Consider the following 24,017-nt stretch of genomic DNA (forward strand, 5'->3'; position numbering starts at 1 on the left):
CATACAAGTGTTTCTCAGAAGCTTTTAAATTTCAAAGACATCTTAGCGTGTTAGCGTTGTAATTTGAGATTACTTTTTAAAAGATCTCCAGGTTAATTTCCAACACTTCAAAAGTCGTTTGCCACACATGCAGAATTCCAGGGGAGAATAAACTTATATTAAAAAAAAGAAAGAAAGAAAGAAAAAAAACTCAGCTTTAAAAATAAAAAGCAGAGACACTATTTCACCAGAGATGGTGCTCAAACAGCTCAGGAGAACTTTGTGAAAGTGAACAGCAGCTGGATTCGAAATTGGAATTTCAAAGGGCAGTGAGGGTGGGCAGATTTATCTTTCTGTCCCGTGTGACCAGAACAGGCTACTCCAGATGAATATATCAGAGCTGGGGGGGGGGGCGGAATTTTTCCCCTCCACATCTTCAGGAAAAAAAAAAATGAAAAGCACATCATTCTCCTCTAGTATTTATTTGGGTACATAGGCGAGTCAAATGGCTTTCTTCACACACACACACACACACACACACAAATAAGGTTGTCATTTTAGATCTCTTGTTGGCAGTTTGCCAGTTGGAAAATTAAAGAAAAGGGGGGTAAAGGTAAGCCTTGTGTTTCCATCCCCAAATTGGAAGGGGGTAAATATCTAAGGTGGGGGAGGGAGATGTGGGTTATTGTATATTTATGACTTCCATAGCAATGAAAAAAAAATGAACAGATAGTCATGCCAATTTTGTATGTGTGGGTAAAGGCTGCTTAGGACTGGATTGCATAGCAAATGGAAATAAAATGCTTGTCAATGCAGATTTAGGTAAGGTGGACTGGTCTCCTCGGAGTCTTATAGCCTCTTTGGAATGCCTGTGTCCCCTAGATACTAGGGAAAGAATTTGTGACTGAACACAAACACACACACACACACACACACACACACACACACGCCTTAACAATGAAGTTGTCTCAGGTCATCCATACACACACTCCCACACACCATATATTATACCTTTATATGTATATGTATGGTGTGTATGCATGTATATATGTGTGTATAATTACATGTCTTTATACACCTATATATACATGTATGTGTATATATACATACACCTATACGTATGTGTGTATGTAAGTATACACACATACACATATCCTTTTGTCCTGGATACTGCCTGATAACATATCCCAAGGGTGTCTAGCCGGGCCATACAGCAGCCTCATTGAATGCCCAGGGTCCGCTACCCACTCCCATAAATTATCTCATGGATTGTGAATACTATAGCACCGTGCAATTATGATTGTAGAATTCACAGAAGGATGAAGTATGACAAAACTAAGTCCTTCGTTTTAACTTTTTTTTAATGGTGATGTTGGAATTTGGGGAATTAAGACTATTTAGACATTTTCACTGGCCATTTTCTATAGAGATTGGCTTCTAGACAGGTTCAGGGGGGCAATTAATTAATCATCTGTTTTATCAACATCTGTCCTGAAAGGGAAATGATAGAGGATCTAGGTTTTAATCCTGTCTCTTTGTCACTTATCACCATGTAACCACAGACAAGTCTTTGGGTCTCCATTTCCCCGGCTATAACATAATTGAGATGGGCAGGGTGGTCTCTGAGGTCTATGAGTCCACAGTGGATTTAATTCTTTCTTTGTTATATAACCTTATGGTGTATCATAAAGGCAAGATAAAAAGTAGGCCAAGCACAATATGAAAAGCTGGGGAAATCAAGGCAAAAACAAGCCTCCTGGCCCTCCTGGGGTTTAAATAAAGTCTAGATTTGTTTTAAACATCCCCACACCTAGGGGAGATGTACAAATGAATAACTGTTTGCTAGAAGTAAGTCATTCATTAACAGACATATGAACTCCATGATCCATGTCATGTATCATGGCTGGATTTGATCTATAGAAATAGTGGTCACAGCTCTATACAGAATTCCTGGCAATGCTGATCAAGAAAAGTCTTCCTTTGAATATATCCATGAGCTCACAATAAGGCAGCTAGGTGACAGAAGATAGAGGGCCCAGCGGGCAGTGAGGAAGACCTGACTTCAAACCCCACTTCACACACAAGCTGTTCAGCCCTGGACAAAGTACAACCTCTGTTGGCCTCACTTTTCTCAACTGCAAAATGGAGATAACATCACCCAGCTCCCAGGGTTGTTTGGAGGATCAAATATGATAATATGTGTATGCTGTTCATTTGTTCAGTCATGTCACCCTCCTATCATAACTCCATGGACCATCTGTCTATGGGGTTTTCTTGGCCAAGATATCAGAGTGGTTTACCATTTCTTTTTCCAGTTTTATGCCAGCAGGGGTTAACAGCTAGTAAGTGTCTGAGGTCACATTTGAACTCAGGCCCAATGCTCTAACCAGTGTGCCACTCAAGTGTCCTTGTTGATGTGTCAGAAGCATGTAGTTGGTGCTTAATAAAGGCCCGTTTCCTTCTTTCCACCAAAGAGGAAGACTCTATACCTCCTCATCCTGTGTGATTCTAATTAATATCTTTGCATATCTATCCTACTTATTGGAGACCCTCCTCAGGTTTTAACATCTCAAGGATATCTCTCAGGACTGCCCAGGTTATGTACCATTTTAGCCCATCTTTTCTTCCCATGTATATATGGGGTCCATAATGTCTTTTCTTCTGGTCCTACCTAGGCATGGGTACCTTTGATGCAGCCCCACATGTTTCTCTATTTCCCTTGGGGTTCCTTATTTTAGCTCAGATTAGTTCATTCTTCCAAGGGAGTCCCCTATGATTTAAAACCATATGCCATCACTGAGATCTAGTTGTACTTTTATTATTTTGCAAAACAAAGGTATGATGATGGAAAATTTGCACAGTATGGAAAGCCATTCTTAATTTCCCTCCAGTCTTTATGTGGCACTGGCCTCCTTTGCTGTTCCTTCAGCACGTTCTCTGGCTGTTTCGGGTACCTGAACACTCTACGCCTTTGCCTTGGCCTCCTGGCTTTCTTTACCCGTCGTTTTCAGTCAAGTCTGACTCTTCATGGTGCCATTTGACATTTTCTTGGCAAAGATCCTGGAGTGGTTCGCCATTTCCTTTTCCCAGCTCATTTTACAGATGAGGAAACTGAGGCAAACAGGGTGAAGTGACTTGCCCAGGGTCACACAACTAGCAAATATCTGAGGCTGGATTTGAAGCTGGGAAGATAACTATTGCTGACTTCAGTCTCGGCAGTCTATCCACTGCATCACCTAGCTGCCCTGGATTTCTTCAAGTCCCAGCTAAATTCCTACCTTTTACAAGAAGCCTTTCTGATGCCCCTTAAATCTAATCCCTTCTCTCCATTTGATTATAGCTTGCTTGTACCTGGTTGTTTTCATGATGTCTTCCCCATTAGACTGTGAGCTCCCTGAGAAAAAGGGCAGTGTTTCTGATTTTCTTTGTATCTCCAGCCCTTAGCGCAGGACCCAAAACAGGTAAACCTATAGTATCCACTGGAGTGGGGAGAAGTTTGTGTCTGGTAGACCCACCAGCTGGCTATCTGTTGTAATAGGTGTGAATGGATGGGGGCCTGCACCAGGGTGGTGGCAGCATTACAGGAGAGAAGGAGTTGTGTTTGAGACAGGTTACCAAGGTGAAATTGACAGCTTGGATATGGGGGAGGGGAAGTTAGTGAGGTGTCAAGGATGACACTGAGCCTGGGGTACTGGGAGGATGGTGGTGCCCTCACCAGTAATGAGGAAGTTTGGAAGTGAGGAGGTTTGGGGGGAAAGATAGTGAGTTGAGTTTGGGACAGATTGAGTTTAAGATGTCTTTTGAACCTCCAATTTAAGTTTTTTGATATGCAGTTGGACATGCAAGACAAGGTTAACAGAGAGGGTAGGTAGATTTGAAAATTATTAGCACAGGTTTGGAACTATGTCCAAAGGGCAAGCCATGCCTACTCTTTGACCCAGCAATACCACTCCTAGGTCTGTATCCTAAAGAGATCATAAAGAAAGGAAAAGGACTCACTTGTACAATAATATTCATATCAGCTATTTTTGTGGTGGCAATGAATTGGAAATCGAGGGGATGCCCATCAGTCGGGGAATGGCTAAACAATGAATGTAATGGAATACTATTGTGCTGTAAGAAATGATGAGCGGGTGGATTTCAGAAAAAGCTGAGAAGACTTAAGTGGACTGATGCTGAGTGAAGTGAGCAAAACCAGGAGAACATTGTACACAGTAACAGCAACATTGTGCAATGATCAACTAATAATGACATTTCTTCTCAGCAATACAATGATACCAGACGATTCTGAAGGACTTATGAAAAAATGATATCCATCTTCCAGAGAAAGGACTGATGAAGTATGAATGCAGATTGAGGCATACTATTTTCACTTTATTTGGTTTTTTGTGTGTGTCTGTTTTTCCTTTTGTGCAGTTTCTTCTTTCACAGAAGAACTAATGTGTTTTATATGATTGCACATGTATGCCCTATATCAGATTGCTTGTGGTCTTGGAGACCTTGGGAGAGGCTGGAGGGGAAAGAAGGAGAAAAATTTGGAACTCAAAATATTTCAAAGAACAAATGTTAAAAATCGTCTTTATGTGTAATTAGAAAAATAAAATATTTTTAAGTTTTTTAAAGCTGGAAAAAAAAATCATCAGCCTAGAGATGATAATTAAATCCTTAGGAGCTGATGAGATCATTAAGTGAAGTAGTATAGAGGGAGAAGAGGAGAGGGGGGGAGAGGTGTGTGTGCAGCAGGGGGACACATAGTTAGCAGGCATGGCCTTGATAAAGATCCAGCAAAGGAGACTCAAAAGGAGCACTTAAGTAGGAAGAGGACAAGGTTAGGGTGGCTTCTTAACAACCTAGACAAAAAGGAGCATTGAGGAGGGTGGTCTACAGGGTCAGAGGCTGAGGAGAGGTCAAGAAGGATGAGGACCGAGAAAAGGATTTGGAGATTAAAAAACATTAGAGGAATTCAGGTTAGCGTTTAGAAGCCAAACTATAGAGAGTTAAGAAGACAGTGGGAGAGGAAGGTCCCACAGATGTCAAGTATTTAAGGCAGGATTTGAATTTAGGTCTTTCCCACCTCCAAATCCTTTGTTCCATCCAAGGCACCACCTAGCTGTCTAAGTGAAATATACCCCGGATATCACTTAGTGAACTTGTCTGAACAGCTATCTCTTCTACACTATTTGCCCCCCAAAGGCTACCCAGGCTCCCTTTGAAGATGTAAAGTGATGGGGACCCCACTGTTTCCTGAGAGTAACCAGCTTTTGAATACCTCTTATTCTTAGAGAGTTTCCTTACGTTAAAAGGCAGGAAAATTGCCATCTGGAACCTCTAGTCTTTGCTCCTATTTCTCCCATTTTAAGCCAACTAGAGCAATTCTAATCCCCCACTTCTGCACCATCTGTGGCGCTCAATTGTTTTCAGTCACCTCCTACTCTTTGTGACCCCATTTGGGGTTTTCTTGGCAAAGATACCAGAGTGGTTTGTCATTTCCTTCTCCAGCTTACTTTACAGACAAAGAAATTGGAGCAACAGGGTTAAGTGACTTGCTCAGGATCACACAGCTAGTAAGTGTCTAAGGCTAGATTTGAGCTCAGGTCCTCCAAACTCCATGCTCCATGCTCTATCCACAGAACCGTCTAGCTGCCCTTTCCAAAAATGGTTATTGCTATCTGCCCTAAATATTTTCTTCTCCAGAATAAATATTCTCTTCATTCAGAGTCCTCATGCAACATAGTTTCCAGTCTTATTATTCTAATTAGCCTCCCACAAACTCACTCTTGTTTGTTAACAGTTTTTCTTAAAGCATGGCATCCACACCTGACCTTAATATTACAGCTCTGCTCATGGCTGAGCACAACAGGACTTGCACCTTCTTTGTTTTAGGCACTCACATCTATTAATGTATCCTAGAGACATATTGACTCATTGGGTATGTGACTTCATGAGCTGTTGGCAAGGAAAAATGCTCACAGACCTGATCCAATGAAGAGAAAAGAATTACTTGCAACTACCAATCAATCAATCCTCTAGAACAATTCCTTGTGCTTTGTTGATTGGTGTGTTATTGTTGTTGTTCGTCAAAGAGGACCGTGACAGGGGGCTGATGTCATGGCTTGCAGTGAATTGGATTTAAGTGAAAGAAGACTGTGCAAAGTCACCAGCCTCACTCTCTCGACTGGAGCCATCTGAGCCCAGACGCAAGATAAATATGAGGACAAGACTGGAGATGGCCCCATGCAGTGGGAGATCTTGGCCTTTTAAGCAAAGGCTTTTCACAGATCTCAGTTCACAGTGATTAAGGATACAAAAGAAATGAGACAAAGGCTAGTGTTAGGTGGCACCTTTGGCTGAAATTAGGAAGACATAAGCTCAATTCTTGCTTCAGACACTTGCTAGCTATGTGACCCTGGGCAAGTCACTTCACTCTGTTTGCCTCAGTTTCCTCATCTGTAAAATGAGATGGAGAAGGAAATGGCCAACCACTCCAGTACCTTTTCCAAGAAAACCCCAAATGGGGTCATGGAGAATTGGACACAACTGAACAATAGCAACATACTATGTAAAACAGAGCTTCCAAAGCCAGTCAACAAGTATTCATTAAGTACCAACTATTTACCAGTCACTTTGCTATGTTCCAGGGTTACAAAGAAAGGGAAGTTACTATTCTCCAGAACCTTACAGTCTTGCTTAAGAAGTTTTTGTTTGTTTGTTTATTGTCTACATTCATTTTAATTTTTCCATAAAAGTATTTTATTATTTTCCAGTTACATGTAGAGATAGTTTTCAACATTTGTTTTTATAAGATTTCTAGTTTCAAATTTTTCTCTCTCCCTTCCCTCCCTCCCCCCTTTCCAAGACAGCAAGCAATCTGATACATGTGTCTGCTCCTACACGTGTCTAATAATACTATCATTAGTCTAATACAATCCAATAAATATTAAGCACCTACTATGTGCAGGGAACTGTGATAAGTGACGTAGATGCAAATTCTAAATTAGCTAACAAAAAGATTAATAAAAGTAAATTAATAAAATTTCAATTAATAAAAAGAAAGACAATTAATTCCATTAATAAAAAGAAGAAAGACAATCCTTTCAGGGAGCTCACAATCTAATAGGTATGGGGGGAAGCAGCAGGGAGGTGAAGATAATACACAAAAGAAGGCAGCAAAGGGGAGGGGACTGCAGGGGACACCTAGGCACAGGGACATCTTATTGTGTGGAGTTGAAAACAGAGCAGCAGATGCAAAGTGAGGTTAACAAAAGTCCAATTTCTGCCCCCTATAAAGGAGGACATTGGGAGGAGTTGGGCACTCTCCCTCTAGCCCTCCAATCTTAGGGCAGAGGAGGCTGAAGGTGTGGCAATGGTTAAGTCTTGAGTTAGCAGCATAGGATGACATTAGAGTTGATAAACTTAACCTGGGAGGGGCATCTTCTTGTTCAGTCGGGTTGAAACCAGACAGCTGAGTTTATTATTATTTATTAATAAATGTTTTTAATATTCAGTCTAGAGCCTGCCTTATTCTTAATCAGTCCTTGCCATATTCATGACTTTTTGTTTTTGTTCTTGCAGGGCAATGGGGGTTAAGTGACTTGCCCAGGGTCACACAGCTAGTAAGTGTCAAGTGTCTGAGGCTGGATTTGAACTCAGGTACTCCTGAATCCAGGGCCGGTGCTTTATCTACTGTGCCACCTAGCTGCCCCCTATATTCATGACTTTTTACTCTATTAGTATATTAAAATGGAGAGTCAGCTTGGCAAAATGCCATAGCAAACAGGAGCTGACTTCAAGGCCAGGGAGCCTTGGGTTCAAGTCATATCCTTGATACACGTTCATCGGCCAACCCCAGGACAAGTCACTTCCCAGTACTTGAGACAACTCTCCAAAAGGAAGTTTTAGAGATGTCAGCCTGTATTGGTAGATAGAATCCTGCCCCCCACCCCCACCCCCCACACAAGTACTCTCCAATTCCCATCACTATATTAAAAAAGTTTCTTTTTTTTTTTTAAGGTGAACTTTTTAAAGTTGAACTGTCTGAGTTCTAGAGTAGGGAGGGATTGTTTCCTTGGTCAGCACCTAGCATTCTTAAGCATTCATAAGAGTTTAACAAATGCTTAAATTGGATTGAATCAATAATCTGTTGAATAAAACAAGGGACATGTTAAGTACTCCAGTTTTGCAGATGCTTTTCAAAAAAGGGACTTTCCCTTTCATCAGCTCTTCCATCTTACTGCAGGACCATTTGAAACTTATCTAAGGGATTCCCATCTACTTTAAAGACATGTAGTGAAGGAGACCCTTGGCTTTTGTTGTTGCTCCTTTCCATAGGTATTTTTCTTCTTACCATAGAACAGCTGGGTTCTGAAAGATCTCTTTACAATTAGACTCCAAAATGGTATCATTCACCATAGATTGCATGCAAGTATTAGCTTCTAAGAAGAGTGATTTTATGAAGGTCATATATCTGTTTCAATGGGAGGGGGGGTTGGTAATCAGAACTTGGAACATTCAGGAAACACCTGCATGTGGGCAGAACAGGAAAGTCTTAAGCATCATACCTACCTGGGTGTCTATGAGTAACTAATGAAGAAAAGTCTATACTCTTTAATAACCTGCCCCTATCCCAAGTTACCCTAGGGTAACTTGATACTGAATGACTGACCTAAACTTTTTGGTTAGATCATAGGGTCGTAGCTGGTAGATCTAATACCTGGAAGGCTATCTAGTACTCACCACACCTTAGTCATTTACAGATGAGGACACTGAATCTTTTTTTGGGGGGGGAGGCAATGAGGGTTAAGTGACTTGCCCAGGGTCACACAGCCAGTAAATGTCAGTTGCTACTGAATCCAGGACTGGTGCTTTATCTACTATGCCACCTAGCTTCCCCGAGGACACTGAATATTAAGGATATTAGGTGATTGGCCCAAGGGAACCAAAGCATCCAGGGATTGGGAAACCCTGGTTCTCTCATTCAAAAGCCAATAATCTTTTCCACCATTCCATACCGTCTCCTAAACTGGGCAGAATGGTAAAATGAGCAACTTAATGAGGTTGGCAACATTCCTCTTTGGCATCATCCCAATTCTCCTTATTAGAACCTTGAGTGCCCAATGTCCTCCTCCTGTGGTATTTTTCCCAGGTCTTCTCTACTGCACCACTGCTACAAATTTCACTTTCTACATGCTTACCTCAAAACTTAGTGTAAGATCCAATAGATAGATTCATACCAAGGAATGAATGAAGGCTTAACATTATCCCCTCTCAGCTTAACCCATGGGAAGTCTCTTTAGTATTAAGAACAAATGAGAAAAGGGCAGCTAAGTGGCACAGTGGATAAAGCACGGGCCCTGGATTCAGGAGGACCTGAGTTCAAATGTGACCTCAGACACTTGAAACTTACTAACTGTGTGACCCCGGGCAAGTCAACCCCAACTGCCTCACAAAAAAAAAAAAATTTAAAAATTTAAAAAAAGTTTGCCACTATCAATTCAACAAAAAATGTACTGAGTGCGTACTGTGTATAAGGCATTGGGGCTACAAAGACAAAAGTGAGCTAGCCTCTGCCCTAATGTAGAGCTCATTTTCTACTGTGGGACACAACACACATATATACATGTGCACACACACATGTGTATGCATATACATACATACATACATATATATACATATATATACATATACATACATACATACATATATATATATATATATATATATATATATATATACAGAGAGAGAGAGAGAGAGAGAGAGAGAGAGAGAGAGAGAGCGATGAGTAAACACAAAGTAATTTGAGGGAAGGAGTAAAGGTGACATGCTAATTACCCATCTGCTAATCCAGGAAATTCTTATTGGAACAGCCAAGGAAAGGGGAAAAGTCACAGTTTGGAGTTGAGTAACAATTGAATTAACCCATTGAACATATACAACTTTTCTCACCGTTTAGTAGAGGATTAAATTATTTAACTCTTGTTCAGTTTATTTAGGCTCATTCTGGCAAGCAAAGGTAAAACAGACAGGTTTGAAATTATTATTTAATGTTTCTAGAGTTAGAGAAAGCATGTATTGAGTACTTACTATGCTCTAAACACTGGGAATGTAAATTCAAGCCAAAAAAAAAATTCCCAACTCTCGAGGAACATAACATTCAGTGAGTATGTAGGAACTCGGGCGGTAGAAGAAGGGAAGGTAGAAAAATCTGAAGAGTTAGGGATAGAACTGGGATGGGAAAGGAAGAGAAACACAGATGGCCTGATCACTTTCTAAAATGGTGGTCCCAGGAAAGAACTCACCAAATGGGAAGGGGGCTACAGGCATGTAGACATCTCCAGGCTCAGAAGGCTACACATACATTGATAGCCTGGTCACTTCCTGAAATGACGGTCCCAGGAAAGAACTGTGACCCTCAGAGATGTAGGGCCACATCTCTAGGGTAAGAAGACTCCATGTATACTATAGATGTGTTAAGTGACATATATGTGTATATACATGATTTTGCTGGCCATACATGCACAATAAAGTAAAGAATGTATCCAGGCAAGAAGAAGAGAATAGCCCTACTGTGATAGCACTAATATAATTTCCCCATGACATGGGGTTGACCAAAGCCCTTTCTCCTTCCCTCTTGTGATGGGGATTGACTGTTCTGGTCTCAGCCTCCCTGATGCAGCTTCTTGGTCTCTTAAGGGCATAAAAAAAGTCTGGGCCCCTACGATCTTCTGGATTTCTGAAGATCATGCAAGTGGCCATGACCTTTACTAATCGACCAGTAAACGTTTAGTGTCTCCTATGAACCACGCACTGCCCTGATCGAAAACATTTTCATCAAAAGCTAAGTATTTATATCTATAGCTATCTATCATCTCTCTCTCTTTCTCTCTCTCTCTCTCTCTCTCTCTCTCTCTCTCTCTCTCTCTCTCTCTCTCTCTCTCTCTCTCTCTCTCTCTCTCTCATCTGTCTGTCTGTCTGTCGGTAGTTCCGATATATGGGTGCTTGAGCTAGCTATCTGTCTTTGTTGCATATCCTTGCCGTGTTAGGGGAAAACATTAAGTCTTTACTCTGGGCCAAACATTGAACTAAACGCTTTGCAAATATCTCATTTGATCCTTACAACAGCTCTGTAAAATAGGTGCTTTTATTAACCCTATTTTATAGTTGAAGAAACTGAGGTTAAGTGACTTGTCAAAGATCACACGGCTAATAAGTGTCTGAGGTGGGATTCGAACTCATGTCTTCCTGACTCCACACCCAGGGCTCTCTCCAATGGGACACCTAGCTGTTTAAGGCAAAGTAGACCTACTTTTCTTAACTGTTCAGTGGCTTTTGAGGTGCTGGAATTAGAGGTACCCCCAAGGTTTAGTTTGGTTCCACGGACTTTCTTCCCATTCATTTGCATGGAACAGGAAAATATGTGTAATTGAGAACCCCCAGGGGACCCCAAATTACAAGACCTTTGCAGTTTGCTGGAAAAACGGCCTGTAGCTGTCTGTATGATAACTCAGTGTAATTTGGCTATTAAACCAGGGTCCACAGTGTGGGTTATCCCTGTTGGGAAGTTGGGAGTGCTCCTGTCAAACCCAGTGTGTCTGTGTATACACTATCCATGCAGACTAGGCAAGTTAGCCTTGATATGCCTCAGTTTCCTTATCTGAAAAAGAAGGATGATATTTGGCCTCTAAATTTCCTTTTCTTTCAGTATTAATAGTATTTTAATTTTTCCAGTTACATGTAAAGATGGTTTTCAACATTTGTTTTTATAAGATTTTGAGTTCCAAAATTTTCTCCTTTCCTCCCCCCTTCCCAGGACAGAAAGCAATCTGATATAGGTTATATATGTACAATCATATTAAACATATTTCTGCATTAGTTATGGTATGAAAGAAGAATCAGAACAAAAGGGGGAAACCTCAAAAAAGAAAAAACAAAAACAAAAAAGAGTAGAAACAGTATGGTTCAATCTGCATTCAGAATCCACAGGTGTTTTGTTTGTTTCTTTGTTTTGTTTTTTTGTGTTTTGTTTTTTTCTGGAAGTGGAGAGCATTTTCTTGGATCATTGTATTGCTAGGAAGAGTTAAGTCGATCACGGTTAATTATCACATAATGCTGCTATTACTGTGTACAATGTTCTCCTGGTTCTGTTCACTTCACTCAGCATCTAAATTTTCTTTTTGCTCTAAAGCTGTGACCCGTTGAACATGGATGTGTAAATATACATAAGCAGATATAAGCACATATACATTTCCTGTTTCATTTTTTTCTGATTAAAAATATGCATTGAAAGAGGAACTGTTCTGGTAACACTTGCATGTACATTAAGCATCCCCAAATTGCTTTTTTAAAAAGTACTTAAATCTCATAGAAATATCTTTCAAAAGATAATAAATAGGGTGGGGAGGGGTGGTAGGAGGAGAAAATATTTCTCAGAGGTTTTCTAGACACATCATTTCATCTTCTAAAGAAAATGAGGGGCGGCTAGGTGGCACAGTGGATAAAGCACTGGCCCTGGATTGAGGAGTACCTGAGTTCAAATCTGACCTCAGACACTTGACACTTACTAGCTGTGTGACTCTGGGCAAGTCACTTAACCCCCATTGCCCTGCAAAAAAAAAAAAAAAAAGAAAGAAACAGGGGCGGCTAGGTGGCACAGTGGATAAAGCACTGGCCCTGGATTCAGGAGGACCTGAGTTCAAATCTGACCTCAGACACTTAACACTTACTAGCTGTGTGACCCTGGGCAAGTCACTTAACCCCAATTGCCTCACACTAAAAAGCCCCCAAAAATAAAAAAATAAAGAAAATGAAACCTTACGACCAAGTGTCCCTCCAGTCCTGGACAATTTTTCAATCAATCTTTGATGCCCTTTAGACAGTACAGTAGGGACAACTTGAGAGCTCAGTCAATAAGAGAAATCAGAACTGTTGAACTGGGTAGGAGAAACCACTTGGTTCTCAGATATAAATTGAGATGAAGATAAATGAATATCAGTAAGCAAGGCATAGGGACAGCTAGATGGCACAGTGGATGGAATGTTGGGCCTAGAGTCTTGTCTGAGACACTTATAAGCTGTAACCCTATTTGACTCAATTTTCTCATCTGTCAAATGAATTGGAGAAGGAAATGGTCAACCACTCCAGTATCTTTGCCAAGAATGCCCCAAATTGGGGCAGCTAGGTGGTGCAGTGGATAAAAGCACTGGCCCTGGATTCAGGTGGACCTGAGTTCAAATCCAGCCTCAGCCATTTGACACTTAATAGCTGTGTGACCCTAGGCAAGTCACTTAATCCTCATTGCCCCCCCAAAAAAACCAAAAACAGAAACCCAAAACAAAAGCAAAAAAAGAATACCCCAAATGGAATTGCAAAGAGTCAGACATGACTGAAAAATGATTCAACAACAAAATAGTTGGTACATATTAAGAAATTTCTGTCCCAGATCAACCCATACCTGCAATAGGGTCATCCCACCTTTCTCTGAAGATGTTCATTGAAGCCCATTACCACCCTAAGCTGTCCATTCTGTTTGTAGACATCTCATTCTTATCAAGACAAATTTTGCTTTCTTTGAAGTTTCTATCCATGGCATAAATTTTAGGACCCGAGATCAAGAGTTAGAAGGGCCCTCAGAGGCCATCTGGTCGAACCTCCTCATTTTACAAATGAGGAAACTGAGGCCCAAGGAACTTAAGTGATTTGCCAAAGTTCACATAGGTAATAAGCATCAGAGATATTATTTGAACTTAGGTCCAGACTCAGCACTCTTTCTCCACTACCACAGGCTAGACTTGGCATCTAAGGATTTGGGTTCAAATCCTAAATCTGATCACTTCTCTTAGCCTCTCAGTCTCTTCATCTAAAACATGGGTGCTTGAGCTAGCTAGATAAAACAACCAAAGGCATGCTAGACTCGGAGTTGGATAACTTAGAAGGTTCGAATCCTCCTATTTTTATTTATTTATTTATTTTTTTTGTAGGGCAATGAGGGTTAAGTGACTTGCCAATAAGTGTCGAGTGTCTGAGGCCAGATTTGAACTCACGTCCTCCTGAATCCAGGGCTGGTGCTTTATCCACTGCACCACCTAGCTGCCCCTTCCAATCCTCCTATTGATACTTGTGAGGTCTTGGATGGTCAAGACTCTACTTTCCTCATCTGTAAGAAGAAGAAGGGCAGGACTTCATTTCTCTGGTGCCATGAAGCTATACATTGATTATCTTAACAAGTACATTCACATATTAATATGAATCCACTTAATGGTGGATACTCTTGTTTTAATGTGTTGTCCTTTTCCTTGATTTACTCTAAGATAGCATGGTTAATGCCAAAATGGAAGCACATGAAATGTTATTAAAACATAGAATGTCCTGGTGTTTTAGGAGATGAATTAGGGACAGACATATTAGCTACTACTTTTTTGTTTGTGTGTGTATTCAGACACTACATTTATTAGTCACTTCTTTTGTTTTTGTTTTTGTTTGTTTTAATTAGTCACTTCTTTAGAAGCATCAATGTAATATTCCTTGGAATTGTATTTTCCATTACTCCTTTTCAGGGTAAAAATCCTAGATATAGGATGCAAAAGACCCAATGGATACATTCTTGTTTAGAAGTTGTATGGAGGGGCAGCTAGGTGGCACAGTGGATAAGGCACTGGCCCTAGATTCAGGAGGACCTGAGTTCAAATTCAGTCTCAGATACTTGACACTTACTAGCCTTGTGATCCTGGGCAAGTCACTTAACACCAATTGCCTCACAGAAAAAAAAACAAAAACAAAAACAAAACAAAAAGTTGTGTGGAAACTAGTAGATTACAGTGGGAGTTTATCTTATTTAAATTAAAAATAAAAAAAGAGAGATGGGGCAATAAATAGCATTACAGCTATTGACAGTCTTCTTTGAAGGTAGTTTCTGACATTTTACTCATCTGTAGGCAGATTTTAAAAGCAGCTCCACAAGTTCTTTTTTATGGTGGCAAAGAATTGGAAATTGAGGGGTTGCCCATGAATTGGAGAATGGCTGAACAAGTTGTGATACGTGAATTTAATGGAATTCTATTGTGCTAAAAATTTTAAAAATTAAAATAAAAATAAAAAAAGAAACAATGAGCTAGTGGATTTCAGAAAAACCTGGAAAGACTTACATAAACTGATACAGAGTGAAGTGAGCTGAAGCAAGAGGACATTGTACATGATAACAGCAATGGTTGTGCAATGGTTGACTATAAATAACTTCTTTCTTCTCAGCAATACAATGATCCACAACAATTCCAAAGGACTCATAATGGAAAATGCTATCCACCTCCAGAAAAAGAACTGATGGAGTCTGAATGCAGATCAGAGCATACTGTTTTCACTTTCTTTAATCTTTTATTTTGTTGTTGTTTTTTCCTTTTGGTCTGTTTCTTCTTTCACTATATGACTAATATGGAAATATGTTTTACGTGATTGCACTTGTATAACCTATTTAAAAATCTTACCTTTTAGGGTAGAGAGAGGGAAGAGACGGAGAAAGTTTGGAACTCAATTTAAAAAAAAATGAATGTTAAAAATTGTCTTTGCATATAAAATACTATTTTTTAAAAAGCAGCTGCACATATTAAGCTGCTTTGGTAATCATTAAGATCAGATGCCAGTGGTAAAATGTGCCAATTACAACCTCATATTTTATACTGAAAGCAACAATCCCATTCTGAATCCAAGAAATAACAATCAGTGTGATTACAAGCTTATAAACCATTGCCAGCAAATAAATTACAGAGATAGTATTGACCTCAGCCTGTGACTATAAGCAGTCTAGGAAACACAGCTTGATTCTACATGGGGCGATTCAAGTCCTTTTACTGGCCCTCTTCTTAGATGTGGAGCTGTTTGCCAGATAGGATGCAGGAGAAGCAGGGGAGATCAGAAGAGATCATAGAGGGACAGCTAGGTGGCGCAGTGGATAGAGCACCAGCCCTGGATTCAGGAGGACCTGAGTTCAAATCCGGCCTCAGACACTTAACACTTACTAGCTGTGTGACCCTGGGCAAGTCACTTAACCCCAATTGCCTTACCAAAAAAAAAAAAAAAAGAGATCATAGAGGCAGACATGAAAGTGCCTCCAAGGCCATCTAAGTACAACCCCTCATCTTACTGATGAGGACAAAGGGGTTAAATGATTTGTCCATGACAGTAGTAAATGACAAAGCTAGGATTTGACCTCAGATCTTTGCAGTACAACTTCAATGCTTTTTCTAATAATAATATTAATATTAAAACTAGTGTTTATATAGTGCCTGCTATGTGTCAAGCATTGTGCTAAATGCTTTACCAATATCATCTCATTTGTTCCTTTACAACAACTCTGAGAGGTAGCCTCATTTTACAGTTGAGGAAACTGAGGCAAACAGGTTAAATGACTTACGCAGGATCATATAGCTAGGAAGTATCCAAGGCCGGATTTGAACTCAGTTCTATTCTATCCACTGAGGCACCTAGCTGCTCAACTGAATCATTTGTCCCTTTTCTGTACTATGCAGGAGAATTGGGGTTCAAACCCATCTCCTCTTAACTAAATCTTCAGCCCTTTTCTCTATACCACCTTGCTTTTACCATTCCCACAGATTGCCATGAATGGAAGAGCATTTATTAAGCACCAGTTACTTCAAGGCAGGCACTGGGAATCAAAGACAAATAGACCTTGTCTTCCAGAGGCTTACATTCTAAATAGGGAAGAAACCACATTAGGGGGCTTGGTAGCCAAGGGAAGTCGCAGAAAAGGTGCAGTGGATTGTCCAGAAGTAATTGGAGTTTCATGGAGAGCTGGGGAGAGAACAGAAAGGAAGCTGTCTGGGTTGGATAGATGTGAAGCACCATTTTGGATGTACTTGCTATAATGGGCTAGGGGAATTTTCACTCATTCACCAAAGCAGCTCAGCCTTAGGACAGAGTGCCAAAGCTTAACTTATGAATTCCCCTAGGGAAGGAGAGTAGAGGGGGGAACATCTGAATGTCTGGCCATGATCTGCCTCTGCCTAGTCATTAATTAGTTAAATCATTGCCCTGATTTGGGGTCAGGAAGTACTGAGTTCAAATCTATTCTCAGACCCACTAACTGTGTGACCCTGGGAAAGTCCTTTTCCATTTCTGTGCTTATGTCTCTTCAACTGTAAAATGAAGATAATTATAGCACTTACCTCTCAGGGTGGTTATGTCTCAAAGGAGACAGTATTTGTAAAGTGCCTGGATATGATAGGTATTAGTTAAATGCTACCTATTATTATGATGATTATCATTTTTGGTGGTGGTATTTTTATCAGTAAGTATAGGGCAGAACTAGGTGGTAAAATGGATAGAGCACCCAGTCTGGAGTCAGTAAGACTCATCTTCCTGACACTTACTAGATTCAGAAACTTACTAGCTGTGTGACCCTGGGCAAGTCACTTCACCCTGTTTGCCTCAGTTTCCTCATCTATAAAATGAGATGGAGAAGGAAATGGCAGACTACTCCAGCACCTTTGCTAAGAACAAGTCTTTGTCAGCCTGACTTCTCAGAGGACCATACATAGTGTGAAAATTTATTTTGATTGGGGGACCCTGCCTTTGGGCTTAGATTAAAAATCCTTAGTCCCTCAGGGGTTTTTTCTGTGTAAGAGTGGCTAGGGCCCCTCCCTCTCCGCTTCAGCTGTGGGGGGCCTCTGAGCCAACTAAGCTGTGTGGATGAAAAACCCCAGGCTACTGCACTGCCCGTTCGCACAGTGGGGAGGCGCACAAAATTTCTCAGAGACCCTAGGGTTTGCTTCACCCACACCCCAGCTCGGCCAGGGAGCTCGGGCTCGGCCAGCCCTGGGGAAGGCCAGCTCCGGATTTCACCTGAGAGAGAGAGAGTTAATAAAAAGGGACACTAGAGACACTGAAGGAGGCAGACTTAAGGAGGTTGGGAGAGGCCGGAAGACTAAGAGAACAGGGGATGATACAGGAGGTTGGAGAAGACAGTAAGAGAGGAGACAGAACTATGGTAGTGAGAGAGAAGGTAAAGAGTGAAGCAAGGGGCTATTCAGTGGGGCAGCCAGCACAGAGGAGTTGGAGAAAGAAAGGGTTTTCCAGTTAGAAGGTACAGAGAAGAGGATGAACAGAAAAAAGATGGAGAAAAAGCTAAGAAAGACAGCTGGAGCATACCCTAAGGCAAGAGGCCCCAACCACCCTCATATTAAAAGCAGACAGGTTGTATAATTTGCATTTCTTTACCCTTATCATTTACATTGATTTTTATAAATAAATTCTGCCCTGATTATTTAATTAAGAGGCTTCTTGGGGCAGCTAGGTTGCACAGTGGATAGAGCACTGGCCCTGGATTCAGGAGGACCTGAGTTCAAATCCGGCCTCAGACACTTCACACACTTACTAGCTGTGTTACCCTGGGCAAGTCACTTAACCCCAATTGCCTCAAAAAAAAAAAAAGAGGCTTCTTAATTGTTTGCTTATCAATTTGAGAGCAGTGTGGAGAAATTTTGTAAGCTGCCCATATTAAATTAATAGCAGTCAGATAGCCAGCCAATCCAACATCCACAGATTAGTCAAAAGTTAGACCCCCAGTGAGATTAGGCCCAGATAGTTAGCAAAAATATTCTTACAACAGTCTTTGTGATATGTGAGGAGAAGATTTATCTGGCATTTAGGAATGACCAATCAATGACTCAGAAATAGTTATCACCTGGAAAAGTAATAAGTACATGTTGAACTAGTTGGTGGGTTGCCTTTAGTTCAACAGATCACTTTTTGGGGGGAAGGGGGGCAGGGCAGTGAGGGTTAAGTGACTTGCCCAGGGTCACACAGCTGGTAAGTGTTAGGTGTCACTGCGGCCAAATTTGAACTCAGGTCCTCCTGAATCCAGGGCTGGTGCTTTATCCACTGTGCCACCTAGCTGCCCCAGTACCATTTTATTTTGCAAAGGTTCATAACCTAAGGTCTGTGAAGGGATATTTTTTCCTTCTTAATATTTTAACAGCTAGTATGTCAATATAATTGGGTTTCCTTCGTAATCTTACATGTTTTATTTTCTGTATTTTAAAACATTCTGAAAAGGGTCCCTAAAATGTCAACTGTGTGTTTTTTGTTGTGTCATTTAAATCATGTCTGACTCTTCATGACCCTGTTTGGGGTTTTCTTGGCAGAGATAGCAGAGTGATTTGCCATTTCCTTCTCCAGCTCAATTGACAGATGAGGAAACAGGCTAACAAGATTAAGTGACCTCCCCAGGATCACACAGCCAGTAAGTATCTGAGGCCAGATTTGAACTCGGGTCTTCCTGACTCCAGGATCTCTGCTCTATGCACTGAGCCACCTACATAAAAAAGGTTAACAACTCCTGATCTGAAGAACCTTCTTTCTATCAATGATATCACAGGTCCAGTCTCTATCTCTACTCTTGTCTAAGATATACCTGGCTCCCCTGGGATAGTGATCCTAGCTTTAGAACCAGAAGAACTCATTAAGTCTGGGTCACATAGGCAATTGGGAAGCCCTGAGATGGTATTTGGACTCATGTCCTACCCAAATCCTATCCCCCACCAATTTAGCATTCTGTCTTTCACCATAGAGAATCCATCTCTCCCTAATGCCTGGGTATTCTGATTCAAAATTTTTACCTCCAAGTAGCTAACAAAATACAAAGCCTTGGTTTCAAGACTGGGAGAGTTTCATCTTGGTCCGAAGGAAGATGAGTGTTTCAAGGCAGGAGAAAATGCTACTTTCACAGATACAGAATCAGAGACAGTGGATTAACAAAAGCATTCAGCTGTACAAATCCCCTAGACCTACTGAATACGTTGAGTACATTTAGAAGGAGATAACCACAGAAAACTATCTACAGTTTGGACAAAGGAGCGCTTGAATGCGGAGCATCCCTAAACTAACTCTACAGAGGAAGATGCATAGAAGTTACTTTCTAATTCTTTATGCCAAGCTCAGTGGCATCCCAAGTAACAAGCCCCACGTCCGAGATAAGAAAATTGTTTTCAAACGGGGCTGTTTCTGATGGAGGTGGTTTCAAGTTTGTGAAGCCAACAGGGCCAATCTATGCCCTTCCTTCTCAAACAAGCAGAGGGAAAATATTTTGTCTTTTAAAAGGGAACTCCACCTTAGGTAAGTCATTCAATTAACTAAGTGCTGATTCAGAAACCAAAAATAACAGAAAAACCTAGAAAAAAGACATGGGTGGGATCTGAAGAAATGCTACCGGGTTTAGCAGAATCAATTCATAAAAAGTACAAGATTTGGAGATCAAATGAGATAATGATTGCAAAGCGCTTATCACAGAGCTTGGCAAATAGTAAACACCTATAAATGTTAGTTATTGTCAATATTTATTATATTGAAATAATTGTTCTACTATAATATACTATATACTATTATATAGTACATATACTAATTAGAATTATACCATATACACTATAATTATATGTAGCATATACTATATGATCTACTAGTATATATAGTGTCTACTATTGTATTGTGCTTTATAATACATTATTATACATAATATATAAAGTATCATTTTTATTATTATTATTAGGGAGGGGAGCTGGAACCAATCTGAACCTCTGCCATTTAACTACCACGGTGACCCTCTGTTTGCCTCAGTTTCCCCATCTTAAATTGGGATAATAATAGCACCTATCTCCCAGGGTTATGGTGAAGATCAAATGAGATAAAAATCATAGTGTTTAGCAGCGTTAGCCTGGCTTACAGTAAGTACTATATAAATGTTAGTTATTGTTATTGCTGTTGTTGTTCTTGTTATTATTAGCCAGAGGAGCTGGACTTTTGCTACTTAACTACCCTAATAACTGTGGGCAAGTCACTTAACCTTTGTTTGCCTCAGTTTCCTCATCTGGCAAATGTGAGGGTTGCACTACAAAGTCTCTAAGATTCCTTCTAGTAGCTAGGTGGTGTAATGGATACAGCACTGGGCCTGGTGTCAGCAAGGCCTGAGTTCTAAAGCCCACCTCAGATACTTACTAGCTGTGTGACCTTGGTCAAGTCACTTAACATCTGTGCTTGTTGTTCAATTGTTTCAGTCCTATTGGACTCTTCATGACCCCATTTGGGGTTTTCTTGGCAGAGACTGAAGTTGTTTGTCATTTCCTTCTCCATCTCATTTTACAGATGAAGAAACCGAGGCAAACGGAGTTTAAATGACTCGAGGCCACATTTGAATTCAGGTCTTCCTTACTCTAGTACAAGTGTCCACTGCACCATGCTGCAAATACTATAGACTAGAATAGAATTTAGGTAGCTAGGTAGTACTGTGGATAAAGTGCCCAGACCTGGAGTCAGGAAGACATTTTGTGAGTTCAAATTTGACCCCAGACATTTACTAACTATGTGACTCTGGGAAGGTCACTTAAATTTGTTGGCCCCTCAGTTTCCTCATCTGTAAAATGAGATGGAGAAGGAAATGGCAAACTGCTCCAGTGTCTTTACCAAGAAAACCCCAAATGGGGTCTTAAAGAATCAGACACGAATGAAAACAACTGAACAATAACAAAAAGATTGAAATTACACACAATCCCTTGAAATCCTGCAAAGTTCACCCTTGCAATTTATATCCTTGTCAATTGGCATTCATATAGTATTTCAAAATAATTCACCGCATGAAAACAATAGTGTGTGCTTTCTCTCCCTCTCTCCCATACAGAATGAGAAACAGGGGGAGGGGTAGAGGGAAGGAGGGGGAAGGGAAGTGGGAAGAGGAGAGACTGAACCTCACAAAGCCTGCAAATAACACACTTGTCACATTCCAAGTGCTGGAAATAAGTGTTCTGGCACCTTCCATGTTATTCTCACAACATGAGGTGCCATGACAAGTTAACAAGGTAATATCTGGGTTTCAACTACATAGTGAAGATTTTTAAAAAGTTATTAAATATGAAAATTGGCTCATTTAAAAAGGATAGATTTAAAACATTGATCTGCTCAGATATAGATCATGTAAAAGGCACATTTCAGGAACTCACAAAACCTCAGAGTTCAGAGAGGACCTAAAGCCAACTAGCCAGTTCCCTGCTGGGTACTCCAAACTGTAATATTCCCCATAAGAGGTGACCCAGTCTCTGCCTCCTGAATACCTTTAGGGACAGGGAACTTTGTATAGAGGTAGCCACTACTAGGCTTCCTCACTTTTTCCTTGGCTGAAGTTCCCAAGTCAATTGAGCATTTAAGTGCAATCAAATATGTTGGTTAGAGATGGTTAGAGATAAGGATGAGACTTCTGATTTCAAGGAAATCCCAAATGAAATTCTTTTTCTTTGGATGAATGGACCTCTGAAATTTGTAGTTTGAAGAAAGTTGCCTAAGGGCGGCTAGGTGGAGCATTGGATAGGGAGTCAGGCCTGGGATCAGGAAGACTCATCTACCTGAGTTCAAATCTGGATTCAGACACTTAGTAGCTGTGTGATCCTGGGCAAGCCACTTCACCCTGTTTGCCTCAGTTTCCTCATCTGCAAAAGTGAGCTGGAGAAGGAAATGGCAAACCACTCTAGGATCTTTGCCAAGAAAACCCCAAACGGGGTCCCAAAGAGTCAGACACAACTAAAAACAATTGAATGAGGAGCAGCTAGGTGGCACAGTAGATAGAATACCGGCCCTGGAGTCAGGAGGACCTGAGTTCAAATCCAACCACAGACACTTAATACTTACTAGTTGTGTAACCCTGGGCAAGTCACTTAACCCCGACTGCCTCACAAAAAACAAAACAAAACAAAAACCCCGAAATAAATGATAAAGCACTGAGAAGTGACAGGTGAAACTTGAACCCAAGTCTCTGAGGTCTAGACACCATTCACTATACTACACTGTCTCTTACCTAGAAGAGAAAGAAACTTAGCCAAGCAAATCTACTTTCAGAGAACAGACAGATTAGAGAAGACTAGAGAAGATTAGGTTTTGTTGATATTTGGGACAGAGATTGAGACCAGATCTATGACCTCTCAGATGAGTTAACTCACAGGAACAACCTTGCTATTTTTTTTTTTAATTTTTAGTGAGGCAATGGGGGTTAAGTGACTTGCCCAGGGTCACACAGCTAGTAAGTGTTAAGTGTCTGAGGCCAGATTTGAACTCAGGTACTCCTGACTCCAGGGCCGGTGCTTTATCCACTGAGCCACCTAGCTGCCCCCAACCTTGCTATTTTTTAGTCTTAGAGAGTTGCCTCAATATGAAGTGTCTTGTTCGCCATCACACAACCAGAAGACAGGCTTAAACTCAGGCCTTCCCTGCCTCAAGATCAGCTTTCTATCATTATTTCTATCATTATGCTGATCTGTCTCATGATGATATTAACATTTCTGATAGTAACATTGGCAAATCCTTGTTGAATTGAATCCAGTTGCTGGTCTCCTCCCCACCGATAGCCTTCTCCTATGTTTCATTTGGAAGAAAAGGTGATCCAGGGCTCTTACATGAGCCAAATGCAAGTTCTCACAAGTCCTGAAGAATAGGAAGACTTTGAGTATAGCCCCTGCAAGGGGCTACCTGTGCATTGGCTGCCTGAGAACCAGTCTAGCAAAATTCAGAGACGCTCATAAAGAGGTATTTAGCAACCAGGTGATACATATTTTTTTTTTAATTTTTTTTTTTTTTTTAGTGAGGCAATGGGAGTTAAGTGACTTGCCCAGGGTCACACAGCTAGTAAGTATTAAGTGTCTGAGGCCGGATTTGAACTCAGGTCCTCCTGACTCCAGGGCCGGTGCTCTATCCACTGCGCCATCTAGCTGCCCCCAGGTGATACATATTTTTCATCCACAGTAACTCACGAAGACCATCTACTTCCTCAAGGCACAGGGAGGCTGACCAGGGGCCTTGGTCTAGGGGGCGCCCCATAGACGAAATCAGTCAAAGATTCTTCAAGTTCTCAATCAATTAGCACTTAGCTGATGGCCACTAGTCTGACAAACAGTTATTGAGCCCATCTGGATCAACTGTGCAAGGTTTCTGATTTTCAAGGTCAATCTATTGCTGTTCAGTCATGTCTGACTCTTTGTGACCCCATTTGGGGTTTTCCC

This window comes from Dromiciops gliroides, chromosome 5, assembly GCF_019393635.1.
Source record: "Dromiciops gliroides isolate mDroGli1 chromosome 5, mDroGli1.pri, whole genome shotgun sequence".
In the NCBI taxonomy this organism is placed as follows: domain Eukaryota; kingdom Metazoa; phylum Chordata; class Mammalia; order Microbiotheria; family Microbiotheriidae; genus Dromiciops; species Dromiciops gliroides.